The following is a 19,590-nucleotide window of genomic DNA, read 5'->3' as shown; positions in this document are numbered from 1 at the left end:
TATAAAAGTTAAATAAACATAACTCCAAAACCAAACTTGCAATATGTCTAAAAATACCTGTAATATTGTATCTATGTGAGTTTTACCAGAATCAGGTAATTCGGTAAGGTTTACATATACACAAATTTGGTTTTACTCATAATGACAGTATAACTGCCACATTTAATATGACAGTTATGTAAACATAACTCCTATACCACACATGCAAAATGGTTAATAATGCTTGGAGAAATGTATCTTTGTGAGTTTTACTGGAAAAAACGAATTTGTAAGGTTTATAAAGATACAAGTTAAATGTTTTACTCAATATGATGATATAACTGTCATACTAAATATGAAAGTTATATTAACATAACTCCAAAACCAATGAATCTATGTTCGTTTTACGAGAATCACGTATTTTGGAAAGGTTTACAAAAACAAAAAATAGGTTTTACTCATAATGACAGTATAACTGCCACATTCAATATGACAGTTATGTAAACATAACTCCTAAACCACACATGCAAAATGGTTAATAATGCCTGGAGAAATGTATATTTTTAAGTTTTACATGGAAAAAAAACAATTTTGTAAGGTTTGTAAAGACTGCGATAAGTTGTCGACTTGTCCAGGGTGTACCCCGCCTTCCGCCCGATTGTACCTGAGATAGGCTCCAGCGCCCCCCGCGACCCCAAAGGGAATAAGCGGTAGAAAATGGATGGATGAATGGGTTTGTAAAGACACAAGTTATTTTTTTCTTACTCAATATGACAGTAAAACTGTCATACTAAATGTAAACAAATTATAAACATAACTCCAAAACCAAACATGCATTATGTCTAAAAATGCCTGTAATATTGTATTCATGTGAGTTTAACTAGAATCAGTTGTTTTTGTAAGGTTTGCAAATACAAAATATTGGTTTTACTCACTATGACAGTACACTGTCACATTCAATCTGACAGTTATTTAAACATAACTCCTAAACCACACATACAAAATGACTAATAACGCCTGGAGAAAAGTTTATTTGTGAGTTTTAAACTGTCAGATTGAATGTGACAGTATACTGTCATAGTGAGTAAAACCAATATTTTGTATTTGCAAAACTTACAAAAACAACTGATTCTAGTTAACTCACATGGATACAATATTACAGGCATTTTTAGACATAATGCATGTTTGGTTTTGGAGTTATGTTTATACTACTTTTACATTTAGTATGACAGTTATACTGTCCAACCATCCATCCATTTTCTACCGTTTATTCCCTTCGGGGTGGCGGGGGGCGCTGGAGCCTATCTCAGCTACAATCGGGCGGAAGGCGGGGTACACCTTGGAAAAGTCGCCACCTCATTATATTAATATAACTCCAAAACCAAACATGCATTATGTCTAAAAATGCCTGTAATATTGTATCCATGTGAGTTTTACTAGAATAAGTTGTTTTTGTAATTTTTGCAAATACAAAATACTGGTTTTACTCACTATGACAGTATACTGTCACATTCAATCTGACAGTTTAAAACTCACAAATAAACTTTTCTCCAGGCGTTATTAGTCATTTTGTATGTGTGGTTTAGGAGTTATGTTTAAATAACTGTCAGATTGAATGTGACAGTATACTGTCATAGTGAGTAAAACCAATATTTTGTATTTGAAAACCTTACAAAAACAACTGATTCTAGTAAAACTCACATGGATACAATATTACAGGCATTTTTAGACATAATGCATGTTTGGTTTTGGAGTTATAATTATATAACTTTTACATTTAGTATGAGAGTTATACTGTCATATTGAGTAAAAAAGAAAAAAACTTGTGTCTTTAAAAACCTTACAAAATATTTTTTTTTTCCCAGTAAAACTCACAAAGATAAATTTTTCCAGGCATTATTAGCCATTTTGCATGTGAGGTTTAGGAGTTATATTTAAATAACTGTCATATTGCGTGTGGCAGTTATACTGTCATTTTGAGTAAAACCTAATTGTTGTATTTGTAAACCTTACCAAAATACCTGATTGTAGTAAAACTCATATAGATACAATATTACAGGTATTTTTAGACGGATTGCGTGTTTGGTTTTAGAGTTATGTTTATATAACTTTCATATTTAGTATGACAGTTATACTGTCATATTGAGTAAAAGAAACTAATTTGTGTCTATGCAAACCATACAAAATATTTTTTTCCAGTAGCAGGTATTTTGGTAAGGTTTACAAATAAAAAAATTTGGTTTTACTCATAATGACAGTATAACTGCCACGTTCAAAATGACAAATATTTAAACATAACTCCTAAACCAAACATGCTATATGGCTAATAATGCCTGGAGAAAGGTGTCTTTGTGAGTTTTACTGGAAAAACATTATTTTGTATGGTTTGTAAACACACAAGTTAGTTTTGTTTTACTCAATATGACAGTATAACTGTCATACTTAATGTAAAAGTTGTATAAACATAACTACAAAACCAAACATGCATTATATCTAAAATTGCCTGTAATGATGTATCCATGTGAGTTTTACTAGAATCAGTTGTTTTTGTAAGTTTTGGGAATACAAAATATTGGTTTTACTCACTATGACAGTATACTGTCACATTCAATCTGACAGTTATTTAAACATAACTCCTAAACCACACATTCAAAGTGACTAATAATGCCTGGAGAAATGTATTTTTGTGAGTTTTACTGGAAAAAAAATATTTTGTAAGGTTTGTATAGACACAAGTTAGTTTTTTTTACTCAATATGATGGTACGGACGGCGTGGCGCGGTGGAAGAATGGCCGTGCGCGACCCGAGGGTCCCTGGTTCAATCCCCACCTAGTACCAACCTCGTCATGTCCGTTGTGTCCTGAGCAAGACACTTCACCCTTGCTCCTGATGGGTGCTGGTTAGCGCCTTGCATGGCAGCTCCCTCCATCAGTGTGTGAATGTGTGTGTGAATGGGTAAATGTGGAAGTAGTGTCAAAGCGCTTTGAGGACCTTGAAGGTAGAAAAGCGCTATACAAGTACAACCCATTGATCATTTATCATTTATAACTGTCTTACTAAATTTAAAAGTTATATAAACATAACTTCAAAACCAAACATGCAATCCATCTAAAAATGCCTGTAATATTGAATCTATGTGAGTTTTACCACAAACAGGTATTTTGGTAAGGTTCACAAATACAACAATTAGGTTTTACTCATAATGACAGTATAACTGCCACACGCAATATGACAGTTATTTAAATATAACTCCTAAACCTCACATGCAAAATGGCTAATAATGCCTGGAAAAATTTATCTTTGTGAGTTTTACTGGGAAAAAAAAATATTTTGTAAGGTTTTTAAAGACACAAGTTATTTTTTTTTTTTACTCAATATGACAGTATAACTGTCATACTAAATGTAAAAGTTATATAATTATAACTCCAAAAACAAACATGCATTATGTCTAAAAATGCCTGTAATATTGTATCCATGTGAGTTTTAGTAGAATCAGTTGTTTTTGTAAGGTTTTCAAATACAAAATATTGGTTTTACTCACTATGACAGTATACTGTTACATTCAATCTGACAGTTATTTAAACATAACTCCTAAACCACACATGCAAAATGGCTAATATTGCCTGGACAAAATTTATTTTTGTGAGTTTTACTGGAAAAAAAATATTTTGTAAGGTTTGTTCGGACACAAGTTTTTTTTTTTTATTCAATATGATGGTATAACTGTCTTACTAAATTTGAAAGTTATATAAACATAACTTCAAAACCAAACATGCAATCCGTCTAAAAATGCATGTAATATTGAATCTATGTGAGTTTTACCACAAACAGGGATTTTGGTAAGGTTTACAAATACAAAAATTTGGTTTTACTCATAATGACAGTATAACTGCAACGTTCAAAATGACAGTTATTTAAACATAACTCCTAAACCAAACATGCTAAATGGCTAATAATGACTGGAGAAATGCATCTTTGTGAGTTTTCCTGAAAAAAACAACATTTTAGTAAGGTTTGTAAAGACACAAGTTAGTTGTTTTTTACTCCATATGACAGTATAACTGTCATACTAAATGTAAAATGTATATAAACAAAACTCCAAAACCAAACATGCATTATGTCTAAAAATGCCTGTAACATTGTATCCATGTGAGTTTTACTAGAATCAGTTGTTTTTTTAAGGTTTGAAAATAGAAAATATTGAATTTACTCACTATGACAGTATGCTGTCACATTCAATCTGACAGTTATTTAAACATAACTCCTAAACCACACATACAAAATGACTAATAATGCCTTTGTGAGTTTTACTGAAAAAAATATATATATATTTTGTAAGGTTTGTAAAGACACAAGTTAGTTTTGTTTTTTACTTAATATGACAGTAAAACTGTCATACTAAATATGAAAGTTATATAAACATAACTCCAAAACCAAACTTGCATTATGTTCATAAAATGCCTGTAATATTGTATCTATGTGAGTTTTACTACAATCAGGTATTTTGGTAAGGTTTACAAATACAAAAATAAGGTTTTACTCACTATGACAGTATACTGCTGTCATTTTGAGTAAAAAAAAAATGTGTTGTAAAAAATATTTTTTTCCAGAAAAATTCACAGAGATACATTTCTCCAGGCATTATTAGTCATTTTGAATATGTGGTTTAGGAGTTATGTTTAAATAACTGTCGGATCGAATGTGACAGTATACTGTCATAGTGAGCAAAACCAATATTTTGTATTTGCAAAACTTACAAAAACAACTGATTCTAGTATAACTCACATGGATACATCATTTCAGGCATTCTTAGACATAATGCATGTTTGGTTTTGGGGTTATGTTTATATAACTTTTCCATTTAGTATGACAGTTATACTGTCTTTTTGAGTTAGAAAAAACTAACTTGTGTCTTTACAAACCTTACAATTTTTATTTATTTTTTTCCAGTAAAACTCACAAAGATACTTTTCTCCAGGCATTATTAGCCATTTAGCATGTTTTGTTTATGAGTTATGTTTAAAAAAAATTTGGCGGTTATCCGTCAATATGAGTAAAACCTAATTTTTGTATTTGTAATCCTTACCAAAATACCTGATTCTGGTAAAAATCAAATATATTCAATATTACAGCCATTTTTTTTACGAATTGCAAGTTTGGTTTTGGAGTTATGTTTATACAACTTTTATATTTAGTATGACAGTCATACCATCCTATTGAGTAAAAAAAAAAAAAAAAACTTGTGTCTTTATAAACCTTACAAAATGTTCCCAGTAAAACTCACAAAGATACATTTCTCCAGGCATAATTAGCCTTTTATCATCTTTGGTTTAGGAGTTATGTTTAAACAACTGTCATATTGAGTGTGGCAGTTATACTGTCATTATGAGTAAAACCTATTTTTTGTATTTGTAAATTTTACCAAAATACCTGATTCTGGTAAAACCCACATCGATACAATATTGCAGGGATTTTTAGACATAAAGCATGTTTGGTTTTGGAGTTATGTTTATATAACTTTCATATTTAGTATGAAAGTTATACCATCATATTGAGTAAAAAACAAAAAATAATTTGTATCTTTACAAACCTTACAAAATTTTGTTTTCCAGTAAAATTCACAAATATACCTTTCTCTAGGCATTATTAGTCATTTTGCATTTGTGTTTTAGGAGTTATGTTTAATTAACTGTCATATTGAGTGTGGCAGTTATACTGTCACTATGAGTAAAACCTAATTTTAGTTTTTGTAAACCTTACCAAAATACCTGATTCTGATAAAACTCACATGTATTCAATATTACAGGCATTTTTAGACGGATTGCATATTTGTTTTGGAGTTGTGTTTATATAACTTTCATATATAGTATGACAGCTATACTGTTAAATTGTGTAAAAAAAAAAACTAACTCGTGTCTTTACCAAAATACCTGATTCTGGTAAAACTCATATAGATTCAATATTACAGGCAGTTTAAGACGGATTGCAAGTTTGGTTTAGGAATTTGTTTTTGGAATTATGTTTATATTAATTTTATATTTAATTTGACAGTTATACCATCATCCATCCATTTTCTACCGTTATTCCCTTTGGGGTCGCGGGGGGCGCTGGAGACTATCTCAGCTACAATCGGGCGGAAGGCGGGGTACACCCTGGACAAGTCGCCACCTCATCGCAGGGCCAACACAGATAGACAGACAACATTCACACTCACATCCACACACTAGGGCCAATTTAGTGTTGCCAATCAACTTATCCCCAGGTGCATGTCTTTGGAGGTGGGAGGAAGCCGGAGTACCCGGAAGGAACCCATGCAGTCCAGAAAGATCCCGAGCCCGGGACTGAACCCAAGACTACTCAGGACCTTCGCAGATGCACTAACCCCTCTTCCACCGTGAAGCCCAGTTATACCATCATATTCAGTAAAAAAAAAAAACTTTTGTCTTTACAAACCTTACAAAATAGTTTTTTCTAGTAAAATTCACAAAGATACATTTCTCCAGGCATTATTAGCCATTTAGCATGTTTGGTTTAGGAGTTGTGTTTAAATAACTGTTATTTTGAATATGGCAGTTATACTGTCATTATGAGTAAAACCCAATTTTTGTATTTGTAAACCTTACCTAAATACCTGATTCTGATAAAACTCACATAGATTCAATATTACAGGCATTTTTAGACGTATTGCAAGTTTGGTTTTGGAGTTATGTTTATTTAACTTTCATATTTAGTATGACAGTTATACTGTCATATTAAGTAAAAAAACCTAACTTGTGTCTTTACAAACCTTATAAAATATTTTTTTTTTCCCAGGAAAACAAAGATACATTTCTCCAGGCATTATTAGCCATTTTGTATTTGTGGTTTAGGAGTTATGTTTAAATAACTGTCAGGTTGAATGTGACAGTATACTGTCATTATGAGTATAACCTATTTTTTGTATTTGTAAACCTTACCAAAAATACCTGATTCTGGTAAAAATCACATAGATACAATATTGCAGGCATTTTTAGACATAATGCATGTTTGGTTTTGGAGTTATGTTTATACAACTTTCATATTTAGTATGACAGTTATACCATCATATTGAGTAAAAAATATGTCTTGTGTCTTTATAAACGTTACATTTTTTTTTTCCCCACAACTCACAAAGGTACATTTCTCCAGGCATAATTAGCCATTTATCATGTTTGGTTTAGGAGTTATGTTTAAATAACTGTCATATTGAGTGGGGTAGTTATTGTATCGTGTGTCATTATAAATAAAAACCTATTTTTTGTAATTGTAAACCTTACTAAAATACCTGATTCTGGTAAAACTCACATAGATACAATATTAAAGGCATTTTTAGACATAATGTATGTTTGGTTTTGGAGTTATATTTATATAACTTTCATATTTAGTATGACAGTTATACCATCATATTCAATAAAAAAACTAACTTGTGTCTTTATAAACCTTACAAATTATTTGTTTCCAGTAAAACTCACACTGATACATTTCTCCAGGCATTATTAGCCAGCCATTTATCATGTTTGGTTTAGGAGTTATGTTTAAATAACTGTCATATCAAATGTTGCAGTTATACTGTCATTATGAGTAAAACCCAAGTTTTGTATTTGTAAACCTTACCAAAATACCTGATTCTGGTAAAACTCACATAGATTAAATATTACAGGCAGTTTAAGACATATTGCAAGTTTGGTTTAGGAGTTTGGTTTTGGAATTATGTTTATATAACTTTCATATTTAGTATGACAGTTATACCATCATATTGAGTAAAAAAAAACTAACTTTTGTCTTTACAAACCTTACAAAATATTTGTTCCTAGTAAACATCACAAAGATACATTTTTTCCAGGCATTATTAGCCATGTATCATGTTTGGTTTAGGAATTATGTTTAAATAACTGTCATGTTGAGTGTGGCAGTTATATTGTCATTATGAGTAAATAAATACATTTTTTTATTTGTAAACCTTACCAAAATACCTGATTCTGGTAAAACTCATATAGATACAATATTACAGGAATTTTTAGACATAAAACATGTTTGGTTTAGGAATTATGTTTAAATAACTGTCAGATTGAATGTGACAGTATACTGTCATAGTGAGTTAAACCAATATTTTGTATTTGCAAACCTTACAAAAACAACTGATTCTAGTTAAACTCGCATGAATACAATATTACAGGCATTTTTAGACATAATGCATGTTTGGTTTTGGAGTTATGTTTATATATTTTTTACATTTAGTATGACAGTTTTACTGTCATATTGAGTAAGAAAAAAATAACTTGTGTCTTTACAAACCCATTCATCCATCCATTTTCTACAGCTTATTCCCTTTGGGGTCGCGGGGGGCGCTGGAGCCTATCTAAGCTACAATCGGGCGGAAGGCGGCGTACACCCTGGACAAGTCGCCATCTCATCGCAGTCTTTACAAACCTTACAAAATTGTTTTTTTTCCCTGTAAAACATAAAAAGATACATTTCTCCAGGCATTATTAACCATTTTGCATGTGTGGTTTAGGAGTTATGTTTACATAACTGTCATATTGAATGTGGCAGTTATACTGTCATTATGAGTAAAACCTATTTTTTGTTTTTGTAAACCTTACCAAAATACCTGATTCTAGTAAAACGAACATAGATTCAATGGTTTTGGAGTTATGATAATTTATCTTTCATATTTTGTATGACAGTTATATCATCATATTGAGTAAAAAATTTAACTTGTATCTTTATAAACCTTACAAATTCGTTTTTTCCAGTAAAACTCACAAAGATACATTTCTCCAGGCATTATTAGGCATTTATCATGTTTGGTTTAGGAATTATGTTTAAATACCTGTCATGTTAAATGTGGCAGTTATATTGTCATTATGAGTAAAACCTATTTTTTGTATTTGTAAACCTTACCGGTTTAGGAATTATGTTTAAATACCTGTCATGTTAAATGTGGCAGTTATATTGTCATTATGAGTAAAACCTATTTTTTGTATTTGTAAACCTTACCAAAATACCTGATTATGGTAAAACTCACATAGATACAATATTACAGGAATTTTTAGACATAAAACATGTTTGGTTTTGGAGTTATGTTTATATAACTTTCATATATGGTATGACAGTTGTATTAAGTAAAAAAAAAACTAATTTGTGTCTTTACAAACTTTACAAAATATTTTTTTTTCGTTAAAATTCACAAAGATACATTTTTCCAGGCATTATTAGTCATTTTGCATTTGTTTTTTATGAGTTATGTTTAAAAAACTGTCATATTGAGTGTGGCAGATATACTGTCATTATGAGGAAAACCTAATTTTTGTATTTGTAAAACATACCAATAGACCTGATTTTGGTAAAACTCACATAGATTCAATATTACAGGCATTTTTAGACGGATTGCAAGTTTGGTTTTAGAGTTATGTGTATATAACTTTCATATTTAGTATGAGAGTTATACTGTGAAATTGAGTAAAAATAACAAACTTGTAATTTTAAAAACCTTACAAAATATTTTTTTCCATTAAATTTCACAGAGCTACATTTTTCTCGGCATTATTAGTCATTTTGCATGTGTGGTTTAGGAGTTATGTTTAAATAGCTGTCAGATTGAATGTGACACTCATATAGATTCAATATTACAGGCAGTTTAAGACGGATTGCAAGTTTGGTTTAGGAGTTTGGTTTTGGAAATATGTTTATATTACTTTTATATTTAGTTTGACAGTTATACCATCATATTGAGTTAAAAAAAAAACTAACTTTTGTCTTTATAAACCTTACAAAAAAATGTTTTCCCAGTAAAACTCACAAAGATACATTTCTCCAGGCATAATTACTTTTTGTGTTTGCAAGCCTTAAAATAGCATATGTTTCGAGTAAAACTCACAAAGATGCATTGTTTTAGGCTGTATTAGGCTATTTTGCATGTGTGGTTAGGAAGTTATTTTAAAATAACTGTCAAATTGAATTTAGCAGTTATCTGTCATTATTAGTAAACCCCTAATTTATGTAATTGTACACCTTACAAAATTAACTGATTCTTTTAACACTATCATAGATGTAATATTTTAGTCATTTTTAGACATAATGCATGTTCAGTTTTGGAGTTATGTTTATATAACTTTTATATTTGGTATGACATTTATACTGTCATATTGAATTAAAAAAACTAACTTGCGTCATGGCAAACCTTACAGAAGATAATTTTTCTAGTAATTTTTTTTTCATTATGAAAAAAAAAATGTGTATTTGTAAACCTTACCAAATTACCTGATTCTAGTGAAACTCACATAGATACAATATTTTAGGCATTTTTAGACATAATGAATGTTCAATTTTGGAGTTATGTTTATATATATTTCATATTTGGTATGACAGTTATACTGTCATATTGCATTAAAAAAACTAACTTGCCTCTTTGAAAAACTTACAAAAGATAATTTTTCAAGTAAAACTAACAAAGATACATGTCTTCACGCATTATTAGACATGTTGCAAGTTTGGGGTAGGAAATATGTTGAAAAACATTTTTATTGCTTATTTCGCTTTATCTCAGGATTTTCAGAACATTACTGTCATATGAGTAAAAAACTACTTTTTGTGTTTGCAAACTTTTAAATAGCATATGTTTCGAGTAAAACTCACATGGATGCATTGTTTTAGACTTTATTAGCCTATTTTGCATGTGTGGTTAGAAGTTATGTTTAAATAACTGTCAAATTGAATGTAGCAGTTATCTGTCATTATGAGTATACCCCTAATTTATGTAATTGTACACCTTACCAAATTAACTGATTCTTGCAAATCTCACATAGATACAATATTTTAGGCATTTTTAGACATAATGCATGTTTCGTTTTGGAGTTATGTTTATATAACTTTCATATTTGGTATGACAGTTATACTGTCATATTGTAATAAAAAAACTAACTTGAGTCTTTGTAAAACTTACAAAAGATAATTTTTCTAGTATAACTAACAAAGATACATGTATCCAGGCATTATTAGACATGTTGCTTGTTTGGTGTAGGAATTATGTTGAAAAACATTTTTATTGCTTATTTTGCATTATCTCAGGATTTTAAGAACATTACTGTCATAATGAGTAAAAACTACTTTTTGTGTTTGCAAGCCTTAAAATAGCAAAGGTTTCGAGTAAAACTCACAAGGATGCATTGTTTTAAGCTTTATTAACTTATTTGAATGTGTGATTAGGAAGTTATGTTTAAATAACAGTCAAATTGAATGAAGCAGTTATACTGTCATTATGAAAATATTTCTGTATTTGTAAACCTTACCAAATTACCTGATTCTGGTGAAACTCACATAGATACAATATTACAGGTATTTTTAGACATAATGCATGTTCAGTTTTGGAGTTATGTTTATATAACTTTCATAATTGGTATGACAGTTATACTGTCATATTGAATTAAAAAAACTTATTTGCCTTTTTGCAAAACTTACAAAAGATAATTTTTCTAGTAAAACTAACAAAGATACATGTCTTCAGGCATTATTAGACATGTTGCATGTTTGGTGTAGGAATAATGTTGAAAAACATTATTATTGCTTATTTCGCATTATCTCAGGATTTTAAGAACATTACTGTCAAAATGAGTATAACACTACTTGTTGTGTTTGCAAGCCTTAAAATAGCATATGTTTCGAGTAAAACTCACAAGGATGCATTGTTTTAGGCTTTATTAACCTATTTTGCATGTGTGGTTAGGGAGTTATGTTTAAATAACAGTCAAATTTAATGTAGCAGTTAACTATCATTATGAGTAAACCCCTAATTTATGTAATTGTACACCTTACCAAATTAACTGATTCTTGTAAAACTCACATAGATACAATATTTTAGGCATTTTTAGACATAGTGCATTTTCAGTTTTGGAGTTATGTTTATATAACTTTCATATTTGGTATGACAGTTATACTGTCATATTGAATTTAAAAAACTTATTTGACTCTTTGCAAAACTTACAAAATATATTTTTTCTAGTAAAACTAACAACGATACATGTCTTCAGGCATTATTAGACATGTTGCATGTTTGGTGTAGGAATTATGTTGAAAAACATTTTTATTGCTTATTTCGCATTATCTCAGGATTTTAAGAACATTACTGTCAAAATGAGTAAAACACTACTTTTTGTGTTTGCAAGCCTTAAAATAGCATATGTTTAGAGTAAAACTCACAAGGATGCATTGTTTTAGGCTTTATTAGCCTATTTGCATGTGTGGTTAGGAAGTTATGTTTAAATAACTGTCAAATTGAATATAGTAGGCATTATTAGGCATGTTGCATGTTTGGTATAGGAATTATTTTGAAAAACAATTTTATTGATTTTTTCGCATTATCGCAGGATTTTAAGAACATTACTGGCATATTGAGTAAAAAACTACTATGACAGTATACTGTCACATTCAATCTGACTGTTATTTAAACATAACTCCTAAACCATGCAAGCAAAATGTCAAATAATGCCTGGAGAAATGTATCTTTGTAAGTTTTACAGGAAAAAAATAGTTTCTAAGGTTTGTAAAGACACAAGTTAGCTTTTTTTTACTCAATATGACAGTATAACTGTCATACTAAATATGAAAGTTGAATAAATATAACACCAAAACCAAACTTGCAATCCGTCTAAAAATGCCTGTAATATTGAATATATGTGAGTTTTACCAGAATTAGTTATTTTGGTGAGGTTTACAAATACAAAAATTGGGTTTTACTCATAATGACAGTATAACTGCCATATTCAAAATAACAGTTATTTAGACATAACTCCTAAACCAAATATGCTAAATAGCTAATAATGCCTGGAGAAATGAATCTTTGTGAGTTTTACTAGAAAAAAAATATTTTGTAAGGTTTGTAAAGACAAAAGTTAGTTGTTTTTTTTACTCAATATGATGGTATAACTGTCATGCTAAATATGAAAGTTTTATAAACATAACTCCAAAACCAAACATGCAATCCGTTTAAAAATGTCTGTAATATTTATTATATGTAAGTTTTATCAGAATCAGGTATTTGGTAAGGTTTACAAATCAAAAAATTAGGTTTTACTCATAGTGACAGTATAACTGTCACCCTCAATATGACAGTTATTTAAACATAACTCCTATCTAGTGGTTAGAGTGTCCGCCCTGAGATCGGTAGGTTGTGAGTTCAAACCCCGGCCGAGTCATACCAAAGACTATAAAAAATGGGACCCATTACGTCCCTGCTTGGCACTCAGTATCAAGGGTTGGAATTGGGGGTTAAATCACCAAAAATGATTCCCGGGCGCAGCACCGCTGCTCCCCTCACCTCCCAGGGGGTGATCAAGGGGATGGGTCAAATGCAGAGGACACATTTCACCACACCTAGTGTGTGTGTGACAATCATTGGGACTTTAACTTTAACTTTAACTTTAACTTTAAAACACAAATGCAAAATGACTAATAATGCCTAGAGAAATGTATATTTGTGAATTTTACTGGAAAACAATATTTTGTAAGGTTTGTAAAGATACAAATTAGTGTTTTATTACTCAATATGATGGTATAACTGCCATACTAAATATGAAAGTTATATAAACATAACTCCAAAACCAAACATACTTTATGTCTAAAAATTCCTGTGATATTGTATCGATGTGGGTTTTACCAGAATCAGGTATTTTGGTAAGGTTTACAAATACAAAAAATAGGTTTTACTCATAATGACAGTATAACTGCCACACTCAATATAACAGTTATTTAAACATAACTCCGAAACCAAACATGTTAAATGGCTAATAATGCCTGGGTAAATGTATCTTTGTGAGTTTAACTGGAAAAAAAAAATATTTTGTAAGGTTTGTAAAGACAGAAGTTAGTTTTTTTACTCATAATGACAGTATAACAACTACCACATTCAAAATGACAGTTATATAAACATAACGCCAAAACCAAACATGCATTATGTCTAAAAATGCCTGTAGTATTAAATCTATGTGAGTTTGACCAGAATCAGGTATTTTGGTAAGGTTTACAAATACAAAAAGTAGGTTTTACTCATAATGACAGTATAACTGCCACGTTCAAAATTACAGTTATTTAAACATAACTCCTAATTTAAACATGCTAAATGGCTAATACTGCCTGGAGAAAGGTATCTTTGTGAGTTTAACTGGAAAATAAAATTATTTTGTAAGGTTTGTAAAGACACAAGTTAGTTTTTTTTATTCAATATGTTTGTATAACTGTCATAATAAATGTAAAAGTTATATAAACATAACTCCAAAACCAAACATACATTATGTCTAAAAATGCCTGTAATATTGTATCTATGTGAGTTTTACAAGAATCAGTTATTTTGGTAATGTTGAAAAATACAAAAATTAGGTTTTACTCATACAAAATATTAGTTTAACTCATAATGACGTATACTGTCACAATCAATCTGACAATATGGCTAATAATGCCTTGAGGAATGTATCTTTGTGAGTTTAACTGGAAAAAATATTTTGTAAGGTTTGTAAAGACACAAGTTAGTTTTTTTTACACAATATTACAGTATAGCTGTCATACTATATATGAAAGTTATATAAACACAACTCCAAAACCAAATATGCAATATGTGAGTTTTATCAGAATCAGGTGTTTTGGTATGGTTTACAAAAACAAAAATTAGGTTTTACTCATAGTGACAGTATAACTGCCACACTCAATATGACAGTTATTTAAACATAACTCCTAAAACACAAATGCAAAATGACTAATAATGCCTAGAGAAAGGTATATTTGTGAATTTTACTGGAAAACAATATTTTGTAAGGTTTGTAAAGATACAAATTAGTTTGTTTTTTTACTCAATTTGATGGTATAACTTTCATACTAAATATGAAAGTTATATAAATATAACTCCAAAACCAAACATGCTTTATGTCTAAAAATTCCTGTAATATTGTATCGATGTGGTACAAAAAAATGAAAATACAAAATTTTGGTTTTACTCACTATGACAGTACACTGTCACATTCAATCTGACAGTTATTTAAACATAACTCCTAAACCACACATACAAAATGACTAATAACGCCTGGAGAAAAGTTTATTTGTGAGTTTTAAACTGTCAGATTGAATGTGACAGTATACTGTCATAGTGAGTAAAACCAATATTTTGTATTTGCAAAACTTACAAAAACAACTGATTCTAGTTAACTCACATGGATACAATATTACAGGCATTTTTAGACATAATGCATGTTGGGTTTTGGAGTTATGTTTATACTACTTTTACATTTAGTATGACAGTTATACTTTCCAACCATCCATCCATTTTCTACCGTTTATTCCCTTCGGGGTGGCGGGGGGCGCTGGAGCCTATCTCAGCTACAATCGGGCGGAAGGCGGGGTACACCCTGGAAAAGTCGCCATCTCATCATATTAATATAACTCCAAAACCAAACATGCATTATGTCTAAAAATGCCTGTAATATTGTATCCATGTGAGTTTTACTAGAATAAGTTGTTTTTGTAATTTTTGCAAATACAAAATACTGGTTTTACTCACTATGACAGTATACTGTCACATTCAATCTGACAGTTTAAAACTCACAAATAAACTTTTCTCCATGCGTTATTAGTCATTTTGTATGTGTGGTTTAGGAGTTATGTTTAAATAACTGTCAGATTGAATGTGACAGTATACTGTCATAGTGAGTAAAACCAATATTTTGTATTTGAAAACCCTACAAAAACAACTGATTCTAGTAAAACTCACATGGATACAATATTACAGGCATTTTTAGACATAATGCATGTTTGGTTTTGGAGTTATAATTATATAACTTTTACATTTAGTATGAGAGTTATACTGTCATATTGAGTAAAAAAGAAAAAAACTTGTGTCATTAAAAACCTTACAAAATATTTTTTTTTTTCCCAGTAAAACTCACAAAGATAAATTTTTCCAGGCATTATTAGCCATTTTGCATGTGAGGTTTAGGAGTTATATTTAAATAACTGTCATATTGCGTGTGGCAGTTATACTGTCATTATGAGTAAAACCTAATTGTTGTATTTGTAAACCTTACCAAAATACCTGATTGTAGTAAAACTCATATAGATACAATATTACAGGCATTTTTAGACGGATTGCATGTTTGGTTTTAGAGTTATGTTTATATAACTTTCATATTTAGTATGACAGTTATACTGTCATATTGAGTAAAAGAAACTAATTTGTGTCTATACAAACCTTACAAAATATTTTTTTCCAGTAACAGGTATTTTGGTAAGGTTTACAAATAAAAAAATTTGGTTTTACTCATAATGACAGTATAACTACCACGTTCAAAATGACAAATATTTAAACATAACTCCTAAACCAAACATGCTATATGGCTAATAATGCCTGGAGAAAGGTGTCTTTGTGAGTTTTACTGGAAAAACATTATTTTGTATGGTTTGTAAAGACACAAGTTAGTTTTGTTTTACTCAATATGACAGTATAACTGTCATACTTAATGTAAAAGTTGTATAAACATAACTACAAAACCAAACATGCATTATATCTAAAATTGCCTGTAATGATGTATCCATGTGAGTTTTACTAGAAGCAGTTGTTTTTGTAAGTTTTGGGAATACAAAATATTGGTTTTACTCACTATGACAGTATACTGTCACATTCAATCTGACAGTTATTTAAACATAACTCCTAAACCACACATTCAAAGTGACTAATAATGCCTGGAGAAATGTATTTTTGTGAGTTTTACTGGAAAAAAAATATTTTGTAAGGTTTGTTTGGACACAAGTTAGTTTTTTTTACTCAATATGATGGTATAACTATAAAAGTTATATAAACATAACTTCAAAACCAAACATGCAATCCATCTAAAAATGCCTGTAATATTGAATCTATGTGAGTTTTACCACAAACAGGTATTTTGGTAAGGTTCACAAATACAACAATTAGGTTTTACTCATAATGACAGTATAACTGCCACACGCAATATGACAGTTATTTAAATATAACTCCTAAACCTCACATGCAAAATGGCTAATAATGCCTGGAAAAATTTATCTTTGTGAGTTTTACTGGGAAAAAAAAATATTTTGTAAGGTTTTTAAAGACACAAGTTATTTATTTTTTTTACTCAATATGACAGTATAACTGTCATACTAAATGTAAAAGTTATATAATTATAACTCCAAAAACAAACATGCATTATGTCTAAAAATGCCTGTAATATTGTATCCATGTGAGTTTTAGTAGAATCAGTTTTTTTTTGTAAGGTTTTCAAATACAAAATATTGGTTTTACTCACTATGACAGTATACTGTTACAGTCAATCTGACAGTTATTTAAACATAACTCCTAAACCACACATGCAAAATGGCTAATAATGCCTGGAGAAATTTATTTTTGTGAGTTTTACTGGAAAAAATATATTTTGTAAGGTTTGTTTGGACACAAGTTTGTTTTTTTTATTCAATATGATGGTATAACTGTCTTTCTAAATTTGAAAGTTATATAAACATAACTTCAAAACCAAACATGCAATCCGTCTAAAAATGCATGTAATATTGAATCTATGTGAGTTTTACCACAAACAGGGATTTTGGTAAGGTTTACAAATACAAAAATTTGGTTTTACTCATAATGACAGTATAACTGCAACGTTCAAAATGACAGTTATTTAAACATAACTCCTAAACCAAACATGCTAAATGGCTAATAATGACTGGAGAAATGCATCTTTGTGAGTTTTCCTGAAAAAAACAACATTTTAGTAAGGTTTGTAAAGACACAAGTTAGTTGTTTTTTACTCCATATGACAGTATAACTGTCATACTAAATGTAAAATGTATATAAACAAAACTCCAAAACCAAACATGCATTATGTCTAAAAATGCCTGTAACATTGTATCCATGTGAGTTTTACTAGAATCAGTTGTTTTTTTAAGGTTTGAAAATAGAAAATATTGAATTTACTCACTATGACAGTATGCTGTCACATTCAATCTGACAGTTATTTAAACATAACTCCTAAACCACACATACAAAATGACTAATAATGCCTTTGTGAGTTTTACTGAAAAAAAAAAATATATATTTTGTAAGGTTTGTAAAGACACAAGTTAGTTTTTTTTTTTACTTAATATGACAGTAAAACTGTCATACTAAATATGAAAGTTATATAAACATAACTCCAAAACCAAACATGCATTATGTTCAAAAAATGCCTGTAATATTGTATCTATGTGAGTTTTACTACAATCAGGTATTTTGGTAAGGTTTACAAATACAAAAATAAGGTTTTACTCACTGTGACAGTATACTGCTGTCATTTTGAGTAAAAAAAAATTGTGTTGTAAAAAATATTTTTTTCCAGAAAAATTCACAGAGATACATTTCTCCAGGCATTATTAGTCATTTTGAATATGTGGTTTAGGAGTTATGTTTAAATAACTGTCAGATCGAATGTGACAGTATACTGTCATAGTGAGTAAAACCAATATTTTGTATTTGCAAAACTTACAAAAACAACTGATTCTAGTATAACTCACATGGATACATCATTTCAGGCATTCTTAGACATAATGCATGTTTGGTTTTGGAGTTATGTTTATATAACTTTTCCATTTAGTATGACAGTTATACTGTCTTTTTGAGTTAGAAAAAACTAACTTGTGTCTTTACAAACCTTACAATTTTTATTTATTTTTTTCCAGTAAAACTCACAAAGATACTTTTCTCCAGGCATTATTAGCCATTTAGCATGTTTTGTTTATGAGTTATGTTTAAAACAATTTGGCGGTTATCTGTCAATATGAGTAAAACCTAATTTTTGTATTTGTAATCCTTACCAAAATACCTGATTCTGGTAAAAATCAAATATATTCAATATTACAGCCATTTTTTTTACGAATTGCAAGTTTGGTTTTGGAGTTATGTTTATAAAACTTTCATTTTTAGTATGACAGTTATACCATCATATTGAGTTAAAAAAAAAAAAAAAACAGTATCTTTACAAACCTTACAAAATATTATTTTCCAGTAAAAATCACAAAGATACATTTTTCCACGCATTATTAGTCATTTTGCATGTGTGTTTTAGGAGTTATGTTTAAATAACTGTCATATTGAGCGTGGCAGTTATACTGTCATTATGAGTAAAACCTAATTTTGGTATTGTAAACCTTACCACAATACCTGATTCTGATAAAACTCACATATATTTAATATTACAGGCATGTTTAAATGGATTGCATGTTTGGTTTTTGAGTTTGGTTTTGGAGTTATGTTTCTATAACTTTTTTTAGTTTGACAGTTATACCGTCATATTGAGTAAAAAAACTTGTGTCTTTGTAAACCTTACAAAAGTTCATTACTCTAGTAAAACTAACAAAGATACATTTCTCCAGGTTTAATAGCCATTTTCATGTGTCGTTTATGACTTATGTTTAAATAACTGTCATATTGAGTGTGGCACTTATAATGTCACTATCAGTAAAACCTATTTTTTTTATTTGTCAACCTTACCAAAATACCTCATTTTGGTAAAACTCACATAGATTCAATATTACAGACATTTTTAGACGGATTGCAAGTTT

The sequence above is a fragment of the Nerophis lumbriciformis genome, linkage group LG38 (genome assembly GCF_033978685.3).
Source record: "Nerophis lumbriciformis linkage group LG38, RoL_Nlum_v2.1, whole genome shotgun sequence".
Lineage (NCBI taxonomy): Eukaryota > Metazoa > Chordata > Actinopteri > Syngnathiformes > Syngnathidae > Nerophis > Nerophis lumbriciformis.
The sequence above is the reverse complement of the archived record's forward strand: the minus strand, read 5'-3'. Positions refer to the sequence as shown.